Source organism: Desmodus rotundus, chromosome X (genome assembly GCF_022682495.2).
Source record: "Desmodus rotundus isolate HL8 chromosome X, HLdesRot8A.1, whole genome shotgun sequence".
NCBI classification, from domain to species: Eukaryota; Metazoa; Chordata; class Mammalia; order Chiroptera; family Phyllostomidae; genus Desmodus; species Desmodus rotundus.
This window is the reverse complement of record NC_071400.1, coordinates 68,880,270-68,898,850: the sequence shown is the minus strand read 5'-3', so window position 1 is coordinate 68,898,850 and position 18,581 is coordinate 68,880,270.

Genomic DNA, 18,581 nt, shown 5'->3' with positions numbered 1-18,581 from the left:
ATTGTATTTCAACTAATTACTGCTGTTGGTCTTCTATTTTTTATTCTTTTATTCAGATTATATATTTTTTCATATTATTGTTATTTCAAATCCCACATAGCACTTTTCCCTGGTCTTACTCCATTTTGCCTTCTTCCCAGCCTTTCTTATTGTTGTAAACTTTAGCTTCTCCCACATTACTCCATGACCCTATTCCTTACTCTTACTATTTCTCTTCCATCTATCCTTGCAAAATCATTCTTCCTTCCTTAAGTCAGCTCACATTCTTTTCCCCCCTCTTGTAATAGTCTCATTTCCTTTCCACCTTTATAAATTGTGGCTAATTGGGTAAGGATGTCACAGTTATTGCTGTTTTTCCCCAACAGTATTCCTATTTGTTTGTACTTCAGATCCCATAGGATACTCTCCCCCATCCTACTCCATTTTGTCTTCCTCCTGATCTTGATAAGTTGAATCAGGAATTTTATTTTAACTTTTTCTCCTTTTCCCCTTTCTTAGCCTGGGTTCTATTCCTTACTCTGATTAGTTTTCCTCCCCTGTCCTCTTAAAGTCATTTTTCTTTACTGTAGACATCTCATATTCACCTTTCTCTTCTGTATAATATGCTTATTCCCTTTCCATCTTTATTAATCTTCACTCAGCTGTTGTGATTGACCCTGCTGTGATTTTTCCGCAATTTTGTTCCCATTGGTTCAATACTTTTTTAATTTTACTTCAAACCTCATAGTATATTTTTCCTTTTCCATAATCCGTTTTTGCCATCACCTTTCCCTGTTTTACTTACATTTTAAATTTTATTCTCTCTCTTCCTTCACCTCATTTCTATTCTTTACTTGTATTATTTTTCCTCTACTCACTCAAAATCATTCATCCCTCTTTTAGTCATATCATATTCCCTTTTTCCTATCTTACAATATTCTGAATCTATCTCCAACTTGATTAATCTTTGCTCAGTTGTTGTTGATATTGCCAAATCCTACAGAAGTCCACTCCACAAAGACAGGCAGGCAAAGCAGAGCATTGTGAGACACAGAAACAAACAAAAAGAGTCACCTAAAATAGGGACAAAGAAAGAACTCCCAATCAAATGCAATGGAGTAATCCCCAGAAAAAGAGCCATATGAAATTGAGGCAAGCAATCCATCTGACATAGATTTCAAAAACATGCTTATAGCCCTGGGTCAGTGGATTGAGTGCTGGCCTGTGAACCAAAGGGTCGCCAGTTTGGTTCCCATTCAGGGCACATGCCTAGGCTGTGGGCCTGGTCCCCAGTCAGAGGCATGTGAGAGGAAACTGAGAAGTGTGTCTCTCACACATTGCTGTTTTTCTCCCTCTCATTCTCCCTCCCTTCTCCCCTGTCTAAAGGTAGATAAATAAAATCTTTTTAAAAACCCCAAAACATGGTTATAGGGATGCTCAAGTGACCAGTGACAACCACAAACAATTGAGTGGGAACTACAACAGCATGAAAAAGGAAATAGAAACTATGAAAAAGAACCAGGAATAAATGAATAATACAATATCTAAATGAAAAATACACTAGATGGAATTAAAATCAGACTGGATGAAGCAGAAGACTGAATCAGCAAGCTGGAAGATAAGTTAGAAAGAAACACCCAGGCAGAGCAACAAAACAAAACAAAAAAAAGACTAAAAAAGAATGAGGATAGTTTAAGGGAACTTCAGGAATACATGAAATAAAACAACATTCATATCATAGGAATAGAAAAAGGAGAAGAGAAGGAGCAAGGGATAGAAAACCTGTTTGAAAAATGACAGAAAACTTATCTATCTTGGTGAGAGGAAAATTCATGTAAGTTCTGGAAGCACAGAGGGTCTAAATCAAGATGAACTCAAAGAGTCCCACTCCCATGACACACCATAATTAAAGTGCCAAATGTTAAAGACAAAGAGAGAATCTTCAAGGCAACAAAGGAGAAACAGCAAGTAACATACAAAGGACCTCCAATAAGGCTATCAGCAGATTTCTCAACAGAAACACTACATGCCAGAATGGACTGGAACAAAATATTCCAGATAATGAAAAACAAGGACTTACAACCAAGACTATTCTATCCAGCAAGGATCTCAGTTAAAATAGATGGTGAAATAAAGAACTTCCCAGACAAAAGAAGCTAAAAGAGTATTTCTCCACCAAGCCACCACTGCAAGTGATGCTAATGGGACTGCTATAAAAAGAAGAAAAAGAGAGACAGAGGGAGAGGGAGAGAGACAGAAGGAGAGAGTGAGAGAGTGAGAGAGTGAGAGAGTGAGAGAGAGAGAGAGAGAGAGAGAGAAACACAGGTATAGAAAAATGGCAATGAATAAGTACCTGTCAATAATAACCTTAAATGTAAATGAATTAAATGCTCCAATCAAAAGACATAGGGTAGCTGAATGGATAAGAAAACATAACATGCATATTTGCTGTATACAAGAGACTCTTGCAGAAAAAAAGATCTACATAGACTGTGAAAGTGAAGGGATGGGAAAAATATCCCAAGCAAATGCACATGAAAAAAAGTCGGGGTAGCAATACTTAGATCAGACAAAAGAGATTTCAAAACAAAGCCCATAAAAAGACACAGAGAATGACACTTCATAATAATTAAGGGAAGTATCCATCAAGAAGATATAACCATTGTAAACATATATGCACCCAACATAGGAGCACCCAAATATATAAGGAAAATCTTGGAGGACTTCAAGAGACACAGATATCAACACACTCATAGTAGGGGATTTTAACACACCACTGTCAACAATGGATAGAACTTCCAAACAAAATATCAACAAGGATATTGTGGCACTGAACAACACCCTAAATGAATGGACTTAACTGATATACACACACACACACACACACACACACAGAACCTTTCATTCCAAAAGAGCAAAATACACATTCTTTTCAAATGCATATGGGACATTTTCAAAGATATACCATATGATAGGACACAAAACAAGCCTCAACAAGTTCAAGAAAATCATATCAAGCATCTTCTCAGACCACAAGGGCCTGAAACTAGAAACCAACCTCAGGGAAAAAACCCCAAAACACTCAAACTCATGGAGGTTGAATAGCATGCTATTAAACAATGAATGGGTTGAGAATGAGATCAAGGAAGAAATCAAATAGTTTCTGGAAACAAGGGAAAACAAACTCACGACAATCCAAAACTTACACAACACAGTGAAGGCAGTCCTGAGGGGGAAGTTCATAGCGATACAGGCATACCTAAAATGAATAGAAACATTTCAAATGAACAACCTGACCTTACACCCACAAGAACTCAAGGAATAGCAACAAAGACAGCCCAGAGCAAGTAGAAGGAAGGAAATAGCCAAGATCACAGCAGAATTAAATGACATAGAAACTAAAAGCACGATTCTAAGAATCAATGAATCCAGGAGCTGGTTCTTTGAAAAGATAAACAAAATTGACAAGCCTTTAAGCAGACTCATCAAGAAAAAAAGACAAAGGACCCAAATAAATGAAATCAGAAATGAAAGAGGAGAGATTACAACTGATACTGCAGAAGTACAAAGGATTGTAAGAAATTATTATGAACAACTATATGCCAAGAAATTTGAAAACCTTGGTAAAATGGACAAATTTCTAGAAAAATATATTCTTTCAAAACTGAATCAAGAAGAAGCAAAAAGCTTGAGCACACCAATAACAGCTGGTGAAATTGAAGCAGTAATCAAAAACTCTCAGCTTACAAAAGCCCTGGACCACATGGTTTCACAGGAGAATTTTACAAAGCATTTAAGGAAGAGTATTTCAGACTATTCCAAAAAATCCACGAAGAGGGATGACTCTCAAACTCTTTATGAGACCAGCATCATCCTAACCCCCAGACCAAAGACACAACAAGGAAAGAAAACTACAGGCCAATATCACTGATGAACATAGACGCTAAAATCCTCAACAAAATACTGGCAAACCTCATCCAGCAATATATTAAAAAGATCATACACCATGACCAAGTACAATTCTTCCCAGCGATGCAAGAATGGTACAATATATGCAAATCAATAAGCATAATACATCACATAAACAAAAAGAATTATAAAAATCACATGATCATATCAATAGATGCAGAAAAAGCATTTTACAAGGTACAGCACCCATTCATGATAAAAGCACTCAGTAAAGTGGGAGTAGAGGGAGTACACCTCAACATAATAAAGGCCATATATGAAAGACCTACAGGCAACATCTTTTGGTGTGCTTACTCTTGGAACCAGCCATTATGCTGTTAGGAAACTCAAAGTAGCCCATGCAGAGAGATCACATGGAGAGCTGTGCAGAGGAGTTCTGAATGACAACCCAGCTAAGGTTCCATCCAATAGCCAAGTCACCCCTAGCTTTTGAGTTTTCCCAATGCAGGCTCCAGATATTGGGGAGCAGAGATAAGCTGTCTCTGCTGTCTTCTGTCCAAACACCTCACACACAGACTTCATGAGAAGAACAAAATATTTGTTTATTTACATTGCCATATTTGAAGAAGTTTGTTATGCAGGAATAGTAGTGACTGCACCAGGAATCATTTCCTGAGGTCCAAAATCTGAAGAGGAGACACAATCCTCTTGTAGAAAAGTGTCATGATAAGTAGGGTAACCAACTACCCTGCTTGCCTGGAGCAGAGCAGTTTTCTGGGATGTGGGACTTTCAGTGCTAAATCCCAGAAAGTCCTTGGCTAAATTGGGATGAGTTGTTCATCTGAATTGAGAATTAAGTCCCTTCAGGAAGGAATGATCAGTGTGGGAGATGGGTCTTCCCAGGGGTTGGATTATTTTTTCCCCAGCTTTATTGAGATAATTGTGTAATTTTAAGGTATACAATGTAATGATTTGATACATATATATATTGCCAAATGTTGACCACAATAAGGTTAGTTAACATATCCTTCACCTCACATAATTACAACTTTTTGTGTGTGTGGTGAGAACATTTATCTACTCTCTTAGCAACTTTCGAGTATACAATATAGTATTGTTAACTATAATCACTGTGCTGTACATTACATCCTCAAAACTTATACCTCTTATAACTGGAAATTTGTACCCTTTGACCAACTACTTATTTCCCCCACCTTTATTTTTCAAATGCACAAAAAGTGCATTTGGAGCTTTATTTGTGTCATGGAAAACATTAAAAAACTTCTTAACACATAGGGATTAAGAACCTGGGTTGGAGAGCAAGAAGGGAAGTGAGAAAAGGGAAGAATTTAAGGGTGCATTTCTGTGCTAAGGGCAGTAATTTTCATAGGACAGAAATCCTTCCATGTGCTCATTTCTTAGGAAGTTGTCACTCACCTGAGCAAGGCTGAGACTAGGGTGATGCAGGTGAAGCACTCATCTGGGGTACAAAATTTAAGGGGATGCCAAAATACTTAACAATCCAGATTTTAATGCAATATTTAAAAAAGTCAAATTGGTAAACTGTAGCCCACAGGCCAGGTGACTGTTATAAATAAAGAACAAGAGCCACAGTTAGGCTGAGGCAAGTGAGGTAGAGTTGGATCCTGTCCTTGTACAAAACATTGCTGTTTTCTTCAGCATGGATATTTTTGCACTAATTTTGATTTTTGACATTTTTCCAAAGATATATGAATGGCCAACAGGTTCATGAAAATATGCTTAACATCATCAATCATCAGGAAAATGCAAATTAAATCAAACATTACCTCATACCTGTTAGAATAGCTATTATCAAAAAGACAAGAAATAACAAGTGTTGGAGAAGATGTGGAGAAAAGGGAACCCTTGTGCACTATTGGTGGGAATGCAGACTGGTGCAGCCACTATAGAAAATGGTATGGAGTTACCTCAAAAAAATAAAAATAAAAACAAAACTACCATATAATGCCACTATGGGTAGTTATCCTGAAGAAAATGAAATATTAACTGCCTATATGGTTTTCTGAACCAATATCACCCCAATCAATTCAATAAAAAAGATATATATACCTCCATGTTTATTGCAGCATTTTTACAATATTCGAGATACGAAAAAGGACACATGGACAAAATCAAGGGGGAGGGTGGAGGTAGGGGAGGGAGATGGGTTCAGCTGGGGTGGAGTGGAGGATGGGGAGAAAAGGCATACAACTGTAACTGAATAACAATGAAAATTTTAAAAATATGAAAACAACATAAGCATTCATTGACAGATGAATGGATAAAGAAATTGTGATATATATACACAATGGAATATTATTTAACCATAAAAAGGGTGAAATCTTACCATTTGCAACAACATGGATGGACCTTGAGGGCATTATGCTAAGTAAAATCAGTCAGGGAAAGACAAACACAGTATGATCTCTCTTATATGTGGAATCTAAAAAAAAAAAAAATCAACTAAACTTATAGCTACACAAAACAGATTGATAGTTACCAGACATGGGGGTAAAGGGAGGAGGTAGGATAAATGGGTAAACTTTTAAAAAATTTAAATAAATTGATTAATTTATCATAATAAAAAGTCATACTAGTAGTTATTCTTGGGGTAGTACAGATTTTGGGGGATGCATGGAGGTGTAAAAATATTGAATTAAGATATTGTTTACCTTAATTGCTGAGATTTTTGCTGCTCCCTTAAATTTTGTGACCAAAGTGAATGCCTCACTTTCCTGACCCTAGTCTCCACTGACACCCTACCCTTGTTTCTATATTGTTTATCAAGTAGCTTGGTTTTATTCGGAAAACCCCATTTCTTCACTATAGAGAGTTGCTGTTGGCCCTCTTGAAGCCCTCAGATTCCTGCTTGCTGGTGTGATATGCCTCTCCCCTACCTTCTGTGGGCTTTGCTGCTAAAGCCCTGTACCTGCAACATTCTGCAGAGGCCTCCTCTGGGCTACTGGGGCCAGAGTGCCTGAGGATTTACATTCCTTGGGTGACCCTCAGCCAATGTCTGACAGATGCAGAAGTACCAAAACCCAGCTAGCTTGCCTCCAGACCTAGCAAACTGAAGAGCAGTTTTTGCCTCTGAGCTCCCTGTGGGATCAGCTGAAGCTAGGCATCACCTAAACTCACAGTCTGGCTCAGGTCCTTCCCTATTCCCTTACCAGTTTCTCCTGGGAACACCTTCTGCATGAATCACTTCTGCTTGCGACCTCATCCTAGAAACTGCTTCTGGAAGAACCTTGTCACTCAATAAAACTTAGGAGCCCTTAGAACTCTTTTTTTCAGGTTTTCCTTATGAAATTAGGTTTCCTTAGCAACTGGACTCATAACCATGGCAACTCTTCAGTCATGGTTACCAAGGCAAACTGGAGTTTTTGAAAAGAGACATTAGCACTCATCACATAATATGGTGGTTTGTTTTTTCTCTCCCATTTTTACTTTTTCTATCAATGGCAGTTGTGTGTGGGCTGTAGGGTTTTTTGATTCTTTTAAAATGGTTCCTTTCAATAAAACTAGCATGAAGTGGATCAGGCATGTGACCCGAGAGACCACTGCCTGGCTGCCCCTTGGGTTGCTTAGAAGGAAACTCCATGTTCCCAGGTAGATGTCAGAGGGTAGAGTGCCCAGATGTGGCTGGACTCTGGAGTGAGCCCAAGATGTAAAACAGAACCCAGTGCCTCATGTCAGTCTACTCTGCCAGAATCTCCCCTAACGTGCCCAGGAAAGGGGTTGGCAGAGAGCAGGTGCAATTGTAGCACCTCAATATCTGAATCTTTACCCTGATTTCATTATGAGATTTCAATGAGGGATGTTGCTTTTTCTCTAAGGCACATACTTACTTTTTTTTTTTTTTACAGGGAAAGGACCTATAAAAAGCAACTAGCTCTTTGCATAAGGCTTCATTCTCCTTGATGTTAACCGGTTTTTGCTTTTTCCTGAACAGTTCTTCCTCTTTGGAGCTGACATTGTGTAGTCTCCTGCTAGCTCAGGCTGCCTTGGCTCTTGGAGAGGCCCAGTGGGTGGGTAGGTGACCTCTTGCCATTTTGTCCTGCTCTCTGCTGGCTTCTCCAGAGAGCAGTGCAGGGGTCATGGTTGAGAGAATGGAGGCACCTTGCTGGCTTTATTTAAAAAAAGCAACACACAATACAAAGCCCTTTATTATTCTAAAAAAGCCTTTCTTTTTCCTGTTCTGTTTTCTGTTTCCATGGAAATGGAGCTAGTCACCAGCGGCAAGTCAGTGGCTACAGTAGTTGCATATTGTTCTTTGTTCTCTTCTCCATGAAAGAAAAACACTTCGATTTCTATTTGTCCTCTTTGTCAGTGGGCAAGGTACTGTCAGTATAAAGCCTTCATTAGACACTGAGTCATGAATGGGGGCCAAGCAGAGGGAAATGCACCTTCTTCTTCCTTATTGCCACTAATCTCTGGAATAAATGCACCCATGGGAGCAGCTACGGGTTGGGGACAGAGTTGATCCAGTCACCCTAACCTTCAAGTTCAGTGTAGAGACTAAGTAATAGAGGTGTTCCCTGGCGACATTGAGCCTGAGCTGTTTTGCTGGTTGTTCTCCTAGGGAAGAAATACCCAGGGTGGGCCCATATTGAGGTAGAGTAGATTTGTGCTGGTATAGTGAACACTGCTGGCACCCCACTCAGAACCCCTCCATTCCTTTAATGAATGCCATGTGCCTATTTCCTAGCATCTGTAGGCTTTGCTGCTAAAGACAGGCACATGTGACCTTCAGAGGGTTGTTCCTGGGGCACAAGAGTCACCACATCTGTAAAGAGTTGGTAAATGCAGCAAATTTGAAAAAGAAGAACAAAGTAGGAGGGATCACCGTACCTGACATCAAACTATATTACAAGGTGACAGTGATCAAAACAGTCTGGTACTGGCATAAGAACAGACACAGATCAATAGAACAGAATAGAGAGCCCAGAAAAAAACCCTAGTCTCTACAGTCAATTAATATTTGACAAAGGGGGCAGACCATTAAAATGAAGTAAAAATAGCCTCTTCAACAAATGGTGTTGGGAAATATGAACAGCTACATGCAAAAAAAAACAAACTCGAACACCAACTTACACCATACACAAAATAAACTCAAGATGGATAAAAGACTTAAGTATAAGTCGTGATACCATAAAAGTCCTAGAGGAAAACATTGGCAGGAAAATCTTAGACATTCCACGCAGCAACATCCTCACAGACACATCCCCTAAAGCAAGGGAAATAAAGGAAAGAACAAACAAATGGGACCTCATCAAAATAAAAAGCTTCTGCATGGCTAAAGAAAACAGCATTTAATGAAAAGAGAACCAACAGTATGGGAAAACATATTTGCCAATGATACCTCAGACAAGGGTCCGATCTCCAAAATACGTAAAGAACTCACATGACTCCACTCCTGGAAGACAAACAACCCAATTAAAAAACAGGCAAAGGACTTGAACAGACACTTCTCCAAGGAAGACATACAGAGGGCCCAGAGACATATGAAAAGATGCTCAGCATCACTAGCCATCAGAGAGATGCAAATTAAAACCACAATGAGGTACCACCTCACACCAGTCAGAGTGGCCAACATAAACAAATCCACAAACAAATGTTGGAGAGGATGTGGAGAAAAGGGAACCTAGTACATTGTTTGTGGGAATGCAGACTGGTGCGGCCACTGTGGAAAACAGAATGGAACTTCCTCAGAAAACTAAAAATGGAACTGCCTTTTGACCGAGCAATTCCACTGCTGGGACTATACCCTAAGAGCCCTGAAACACCAATCCAAAAGAACCTATGCACCCCAATGTTCATAGCAGCACAATTTACAATAGCCAAGTATTGGAAGCAACCTAAGTGCCCATCAGCAAATGAGCGGATCAAAAAACTATGGTACATTTACACAATGGAATTCTACACAGCAGAGAGAAAGAAGGAGCTCATACCCTTTGCAACAGCATGGATGGAACTGGAGAGTATTATGCTAAGTGAAATAAGCCAGGTGATGAGGGACAAATACCATATGATCTCACCTTTAACTGGAACATCATCAACAAAAGAAAAAAACAAACAAAATATAACCAGAGACATTGAAATTAAGAACAATCTAACAATAGCCACAGGGGAGGGGGGAGGGGACAGTGGGGTGAAGCGTTTTCAGGAACTACTATAAAAGACACATGGACAAAACCAATGGGGAAGGTGGAAGCAAGGGAGGGAGGTGGGTTTGGCTGAGGTGGGGGGGAGTGGGGGGAAATGCAGACAACTGTAATTGAATAACAATAAAGTAATTTAAAAAAAGTAAAATAAAACGTGTATTTGGCCATAATTTTCTTTACATTTGAATCTAGTGCAGTGATTTTCAATTGGGAATGCCCATCACACTTACCTATGGAGTTTAATAAACATACAGATGTTTAGGACCTTCTTCTGACTCATGGAATCTCTTTAGTTGACATTTTTGGTATATTCATGACATATATCTCAGGAATATTTATTATATTATAAATATCTTTATTATATATTATATTATATTATATTATTATACTATTTTATCATTGTACTATATTGACATTGTATTATATAGTATCTCTCAGTATTTTTTCTCTGTAAAAATGTTTATCCATTTTTGTAAATCAGATGCAATATTCATTATCTTCCTTGAAAATAGTCTTTCTGACTGACACATATTATTTCCAGATCCCGCTGCCAAAATGACCTCTAAAACACAAAACTGCTCCAATCAATTGTTACTTTAAAATACTGCAACTGGCTAATGATGACTAAGCTCCCACCTTCCCTCCCTCCCCACCCTGATCTAGCTAGCTTTTGTTTACCTCTGCCGACTTGTCTTTGGCCTTCAACCTCCCCTCCCCGCTGACCCAACAGTGAGACTGCGTTCTAAAAACTCTCAGCCACCTGTCTTTCTATTTGCAATTCTGGCTTTGGTCCCCACTCTCACACACACTGTCCACCTTTTCCCTTCTCTGTCCACCAGGTGATGCTTTCCCTTTCTCTCAGACCCAGTGTGTGATTCTGCGATGACGTGTTACACAGCCTCTGTTTCCCCCCTAAAATTACCCTCCCAGCCCCGTGTGCCCCACTGAGCATGTATTACTGCAACCACCACCATCCCGCATTTAGTAGACCAGAGGTCTCTTCCTTCTACTGAATGGTAGAAAAAAGACGCATGCCCAATTAGCCTCTGGATCTCCAGTGAGTGCCTAGCACATTTTTGGCCCTCAGCAATCACGGCATTCAACGAACATCCTCTAACCGAACATTTGGGAATCATCCATGCCTCCCTGTGAGTTTAGCCAGCTGTGCTAAGGTCCAGAAACTATCAGGCCATCAAGGGTACCGGAGACCTACACCTGGACAAGGGGTCCAATCTGGTATCTTCCCTAAACCTAAGAATTCTGACTGGTATGAACGTTTCTTTCAAGACAGAAACATGCTGTTTTCAACATTCTGGCCATAAACTCTCCATGTGGAATTCAGATTCTGTCTGCACTGAATGCAATGGGCCAAGAGCAGAGGCTGCAAAGCCACGAACGGCTTCTTAACTTCCTATTGACTATTGTCTTCATTAGCTTCTCCCTGGGGAGCAAGGTCATTGCAAAGTTGCCAAGTTTCATTTAAAAAGACTGCACTCCATGTCTGAAAATCAGTAACAGTTTTTAGGACTCTTTTCAGGCAGAGCTGCTTTTGCTTCTTTTTATTTTAATTTTTTAAGAGAGAACACAGTGAACTAGAGGCTATTTTGTCTCACCTTTGTTTTCAATACATTCACAACTAAAGAAATAAATTAGGTGACTCTTACATTATTAGGTGTCCTTATAAGAATGGCTTTTTGCAACCAAATGAATCAATCGAATTCTGAGCTTTCTAGTCCTAAAATTATCTGGTCTGAATTAATCTTAAAAACAAATTCTCAGAGTGTCAGAAGATGTAAAGGAGGAATTCACCCCTGCCACTTGAATTACTGGGCTACTTGAAGTCTAAGGGAATATCTGAGTTGAAACAATAGAGATGTTTAAGCCTTGCTATTTTACCTTTGGTTAACAATGAATGTTGTTATATATAAAAAGAAAATAGCTTTGACTTCCTTTTTTATACCTTGTGAGATTAATGGTCAATTATAATACCAACTCAGAAAAAACTAAATAAATAATATACATTAAAATTCAAAAAAAAAGAAAATAGTCTTTCTATTTTCTTTTTTTTATTATAGTTTTTCCATTACCATTTATCCCCTTTATACCACTGTCTCCCAGCAATCACCACATGTCCTTGTCCATGAGTCCTTTTTCTTTTTTGCTGAATCCCTCCACTCCCTAACCCCCCTGAAAATAGTCCTAATCATACTGTTTATAGACATTTTGTCTAAAAGTTTTTGGACTGGTTTTATTATTGTGTTTTTTATGCCATAGAAATAAACATGTTTCCTTATCAGTTGCATTATTTTTGTTATGAACTCTTATCAGATCTTTCACTTTTGAAAATTATCAGTAGTAAATTAAACACAGCTGGTTGAGTCTCTGTCATCTAGAGGTTTTTTCTTTTTTTTGGTTGTTTTATTCTGATTCTCCTCTGATGGCTCTGCATTTAGCACAGGCCAAAGTTCTCATCTTCAACAAGGAACGACTACCTCAGAGTCCCATGGACAAGGTCTGTATCAGATATGAAGAATAGAGAATTCTAGCCAAACTGACTTGGTAGCATTCTTGCTAAAAATGGACAGTGCAGAGACAAATGCAGAAGACCAAAAGTTGAGGTCTACTTGAGAAGTTCAGAGCAGCATGAGTAGAGTTTTGTCAAGGAGAGAATCTTTGTCACAGGAAATGTTAGGAATTCAGGAAAGCAAGTTGGTTTGGGGACATATTTTATTTTATAGTCCTTTAATGGACTATAATTATGAATTTCTCAGTTACTTTTGTCAGATAAAAAACAGATTCAGAATTGGTAAGGTGAAATTTTACTCAAACGGATTATTGCTGGTAGGGAAAAGGGACTACTGCAACAGAAAGAATGCTCTGACCATAGATCTGCAGGCCTCTTGAGAGCTAGGCAAAAAGGGGTTTCCTTTATTGAGAAGAGTAAACAAGGCTAGAAAGAGCTGTGTGTGATGAAAAGGGATGAAAGTGTGGCTTACACAGATCCCTAGTTGATCAGAGAACATTCTACGCAGAAGTCAGCCTACTCTTAGAGGGAGCTATATGCTGGCTTGGGCTGAGGGTGCAGCAACGTTTAGAAGTTAGGAGGAAGGACAGAAGCTTAACCAAAGTTTGGTTAACAAGCATTTGGTTCTGTTTGATCAGTGGGTACATACGGTTCAGCTAATCATCTGTGAAACAAAGAATGGCAATTTGGAGGTAAACAAGGGGACATCCCTGAGTTCTATCTAAGTCATATGGGGTAAAGAGGTTCTTTGTGGTAAACTGTTTAATTCTTTCTATTGCAAATTAAATTACAAAATTATTGTTGTCTGAAGAAGTGATTAAAAGTATTATTTATTTTTAGAATGATGCCTCCCAAAGCAACATGGTTTCCTGTTTTCATATCTCTGTTTTTCAGGAACATAGGGTAAAATTTATCATTGTCACTTTTGAATGTAGTTATTTCTAGCTATCCGAGTATAAGAATAGCTTCTAGGAGTAATTCTACTACCTACAGTACTGACCAACCAGGTGTGACAGAAAAATGCAGGGTCACTCTTTAAGAGGCAGAGATGAATTCCTAATAAAAGCAATAAATAGGATGGTTGAAAATTCCATTAATGAAGAAGAGGGAGTTATAGGAACACAATATGTAAATTTCTTGTAGACTTGACATGAAATACTAACATTCTTGAAGATTGCAACGTAATTCCTGATCCAACACAGAATAAGACAGTGAGAACACACTGGATAATGAGTGTTGTCAGGTCAAAGAATATTAAAGAAGATTAAAGCTTCAACAACTGAACAAAAAATGAAATGCTTTTACAGAAACTTGATAGAAGTTTCCTATATTTGATGACTATCCTAAAGTTTTACATACAAGTCATGAGGCTGCAAGAAACAATTCTAAACTACCAACTGTAAAATATAAATTTTGATCACTTGGGCTAGAAGGAAGACAATTATCTTTTCATTCTTTCTATTGAAAATTATATTACAAAGTTATCAGTGTCTGAAGAAGCAACTAAAAGTATTATCTATTTTTAGAATAATGGCCCCCAAAACCTCATGACTTCTTGTTTTCACATCTCTTAGCAAAGTGACTTTCCAGCTCCTCTATCATGAGGTGGAATCCATTCCACACTCCCTAAATCTTCATTGGTCTTGTGACTTGTTTTAACCAATAGAATGCAGTGGAAGCGACACTGTAACTTCTGCCTCACAGTTTCTGTTTGCACCCTCTTGGGATACTCCTGTCATAAGGTAAGAAAGATTAGGATAGATGACAAGAAATCATGTGGAGAAAGAAGCTCAGCTGACAGTGAGCATCAAGGCCCTAGGCCTGTGGATGAGGCAATCTTGAACTTTTCAGGCTTTTTAGCTGCCATCTAATTACAGCTGCATGAGTCAGCCCAGATAAGACCCACGGGAGAACTTACCCACTCAACACAGTGTCATGAGAAATAATAAATCATTGTTGTTTTAAAGCACTAAGTTTTAGAGTTGTTTGTTAGTAGTAGATAATTGATACAGGTATGAAGCAAAAAAAAAAAGCAAGCAAATACTATGGTGGTATGCCAAATCATTAATTAATAAAAGTTATTTTTTGATTTTATGATATTGTGGTACTTATTAGCCTTTTAATTTTGTAATTTACTGTGACTTCTTTCTCCTTTTAAATAAATATTCACTTTCTAATCTAATTTTGTATTTGTAAATTTGTATTCTTTTTGTTAAAGACAAACTCCAAATGATTTTAGGCCTTAAGCTTCACAAAGCCTGGAGCTAATAAGAAGTCCTATCTTCATCACTCATTACATCCCCTTCTAAAGGCCTGCCCCCTCACATTTCAAGCTTCCATCCACCTTCTACCCCAGCTCCTTTGAGTCCCCCTCCTTCCTGAACAAAATTTCTTTTTGTGGTCATGTGACCACCAGGGAATAAAAAACCCTAAACAATATCAAATTATAGGCTTCTGGCTACCTATGGAGTCACTAATGGGAAGTCTAGAATGAGGTAGAAGTGTAGGAAAGCCCATCAAAGAGATGTCCTATTCTCAGTATGTGCCAAGAGGATACCTGGTAGACAAGTAAGTATACACTGGACAGCAGAGGACAATGATTCCCTCCTATTCAGTGTACCAAACTTGATGCCTTGCCTATATCCCTAAAGCCTTTTCTGTGGAGCCAGCCTCCAGACGGGGGAAAGAGGCTTCGTGTCCCAGGCCTTAGAACCTGGGAAATACTCCCCTTCCCAGCTTGGAAGCCTCAATTTGGATGGTTATCTGTTTTTCCACTTAGGCTAGAGATGCAGCCAGTAACAGGTCAAGGCCTTTGTCAGAAAGGTTCTTTGTTGAGAAAGAATGTGTTTGGATAGTGAGGGGAAGATAGACAAGGAACCATAGTAGTAAGTTGGCCATTATTTGCAGTATAGTATAAAGGTTAGAACACAGACTCTGATGCTAGACTGACTAGGTTTAAGTCCCAACTGTTGTTTGACCTTGGGAAAGTCATTTAAGTTTTATGTGCCTTAGTTTTTTCATCTATAAAACAATATACCAATAGTACCTATCTGTTCTGGTTAAACCACCCCAAACTTAGTGGTATAAAATAACCACTATTTTATTATGCTCACAAATTTTGTGGGTCAGGAATTCAAACAGGACATAGTAGAGACAGTTCATCTCTGTTCCATGATGTCTGCTGTCTTAGCTGGGAATATGTGAAAAGCTGGGGTGACTTGAGGGGTGGGGGGCTGCAATCATCTAGAAGTTTCTTCACTCACATCTGATCCTGGGCTGAAGAATGGGATTGCTGACCAGAGAACTTCCCTGTGGCCTCTCCATGTGGCTAAAACTTCTTCTCATAGCCTGGCAACTGGGTTCCAAAAAGGAGCACATGGACGTGTCTTAGAAGAATCAAGCAGAAGCTACATGTCCTTTCATTACTTACCAAGTCAAGTGATATCACTTCCGCTATCTCTATTAATTGAAATAGTCTGAAGCCCCGCCAGATTCAAGGAGAGGGGCAAGACTCTACTGCTTGAGGAGAGGACTGTTAAAAATTTAGGTTATCCCATTTTAAAACCTTCATTCTATCTCATAGGTTTATTGTGAAGATTGAATGAGCTATTACATACAAAACACTTAGAACAGAGCCTAGCTCATTGTCAATGTCATTATGCAAAAGCCTTTATTATTATTTATAGGACAGAGTTCCTCTGGGAAAGGTTTTTGTCAGAGACAAAGGCAGAGTTTGGGACGATGTTCAAAGAATGACCCCAGGTGGGTATCTGCAGAGTGGGAGGCTGGACACACCTCAAAGGTGGGCTGGCCCATTCAGACAAAACCTGTCTCCTGGGCTGTAGCTTCAGGGCCAGCTGTCATCTGCCTTTCCCAGGGTCTGTAGAACCCAGATATATTTGGGGCCATCAGAAACAATTCAACACAGTAGGTTCCTCACTCTCTTGTAGAGGTGATGCTTCTGCCTGAGCCTGCCCCTGGAGGGTGACCCAAAGATGTGCCTAAAGCCCCATGAATATAGGCTTCCCTCTGGGAGGGGATACTTTACTCTAACAGTAATCAAAGCCCTAAAAGCTTGTGCCAACACCATATCCCATTCCATGGGAAACAATTCTGTATGTGTTTCCATATTTTGGGGAGAACAAAACTCCAGCTTTACTTGTGAGCCTCTTTCAGCAGCCTTCTGATCTGCAGCAGGGACAAGAGCAGGTATTTAACTCCTCCTCAAAAAACAACACCCTAAGATCTTGCTACTCCAAGTGTGGGCCATGGACCAGAAACATCAGCATCCATCACCTAGGAGCTGGGAAAAAAGCAGAATCTCAAGCCCCATCCCAGAACCTGCATTTCACAAGATCTTAAGGTGATTTGTCCACATATTAGAGTTTGAGAAAGACAGGCTTAAATTACCAATGGACCCTTACTTCCACTATTCAAGCCAATTCCTGACATTTCATGCCCTATTACTATCATTATCATTACTTATTTAAAAGAAGATGCACCCTGGCTGGTGTGGCTCAGTGGATTGAGTGTCTTTTCACTTTTTTGATGGTGTCCTTGCAGCACAAAGGTTTTTAATATTGATGAAGTTTAATTTATCTATTTTCCTCTTTTCACTTGTGCTTTAGATGCCATGTATAAGAGGATATTGTTGGGAAGATCCTAGATTGTGAAGGAGTAAGTGGAAGCTACATTACCCTCCTCCCAGGACCAATCTGGAATTACAACTAAATTGTAGAGCAATCTTTTTAAGTAACCAATTGAACACTAGCTGAAGAGAAACCTTATAACCATGGAAAGACAAAAGAAAACACTTTACCACAATGTGACTGGTAGGGAGTGCAGAGGAGATGTGAGAGGGCTGTCTGGGCTTCCATGGGTAGCAGCTGAAGTCCTGGAGGGATATTTCAGTGACTGGGGGGATCCCCTGAGAAGTGTGGGGTCTAAACCTTAAGCTAGGCACCCCAGCCTACAGCACCAGAGCCAAAAAAGGAACCCAGATAACATCTAGCTATGAAAAGCAGCAGGGGTTCTGTCCACCAGAGAGAGACAGCTGGAGATGCAGAGAGCCTCTTAAAGAACCAAAGCACAAAATTTCATTTGCAGCCTCTTTCCCTGGGTGCCAGCAAAGGGAGAGCAGAGGGGACTAGAGATGCTTGAGGACAGTCTAGGTTTGGTGGCTCTGGGGAGAGAACTGAAGGAACAGATGCCAGGATCCCTGTGCAGAGTCATTTCCTATACTGCAGAGGCCATCTCTCTTGGGTAGAGCACTCTTCTCTGAATGGCATCAGCCTTAGGGGAAGCAATAGCTCATCCCACAAGAATTACTCTGCCCTGCCCTGTGGTGCCTAAGCCTGACTGCTGATTAAAGACTGATTAGATCAACACCTGAACAGCTTAATGACTGGTTAGTTTAACATCTAAGGAGGAAAATAAAAAGAAGCAGCCAAAAAAGGAAGCAAAGAAAGAGACCTCAAATGAAAGAACAAGAAAATTTTCCATAAGAGCTAGATGAAATGGAGGTAAGCAATTTATCAGATGGAGAGTTTAGAGTAATGATTATAAGGATACTCAATAGCATGAAAAAAGACATAGAAACCATAAAAATGATCAGTCAGATAAGGAATATAATATCTGAGATAAATAATACACTGGGCCCTGGCTGGTGTGGCTCAGTGGATTGAGTTCTGGCCTGCAAACCAAAGGATCACAGGTTCGATTCCCAGTCAGGGCACATGCCTGGCTTGTGGGCCAGGTCCCCAGTTGGGGGCATGTGAGAGGCAACCACACATTGATGTTTCTCTCCCTCTCTTTTTCCCTTCCTTCCCCTATAAATAAATAAATAAATAAATAAATAAGAATAATACACTGGAAGGAATAAACAGTAGGTTCAATGAAGCAGAGGATCGAATCAATGTCTTGGAAGACAAGGTAGAAAACAGCAATCTGGAAGAGCAGAAAAAGGAAAAAGAATTAAAAAAATT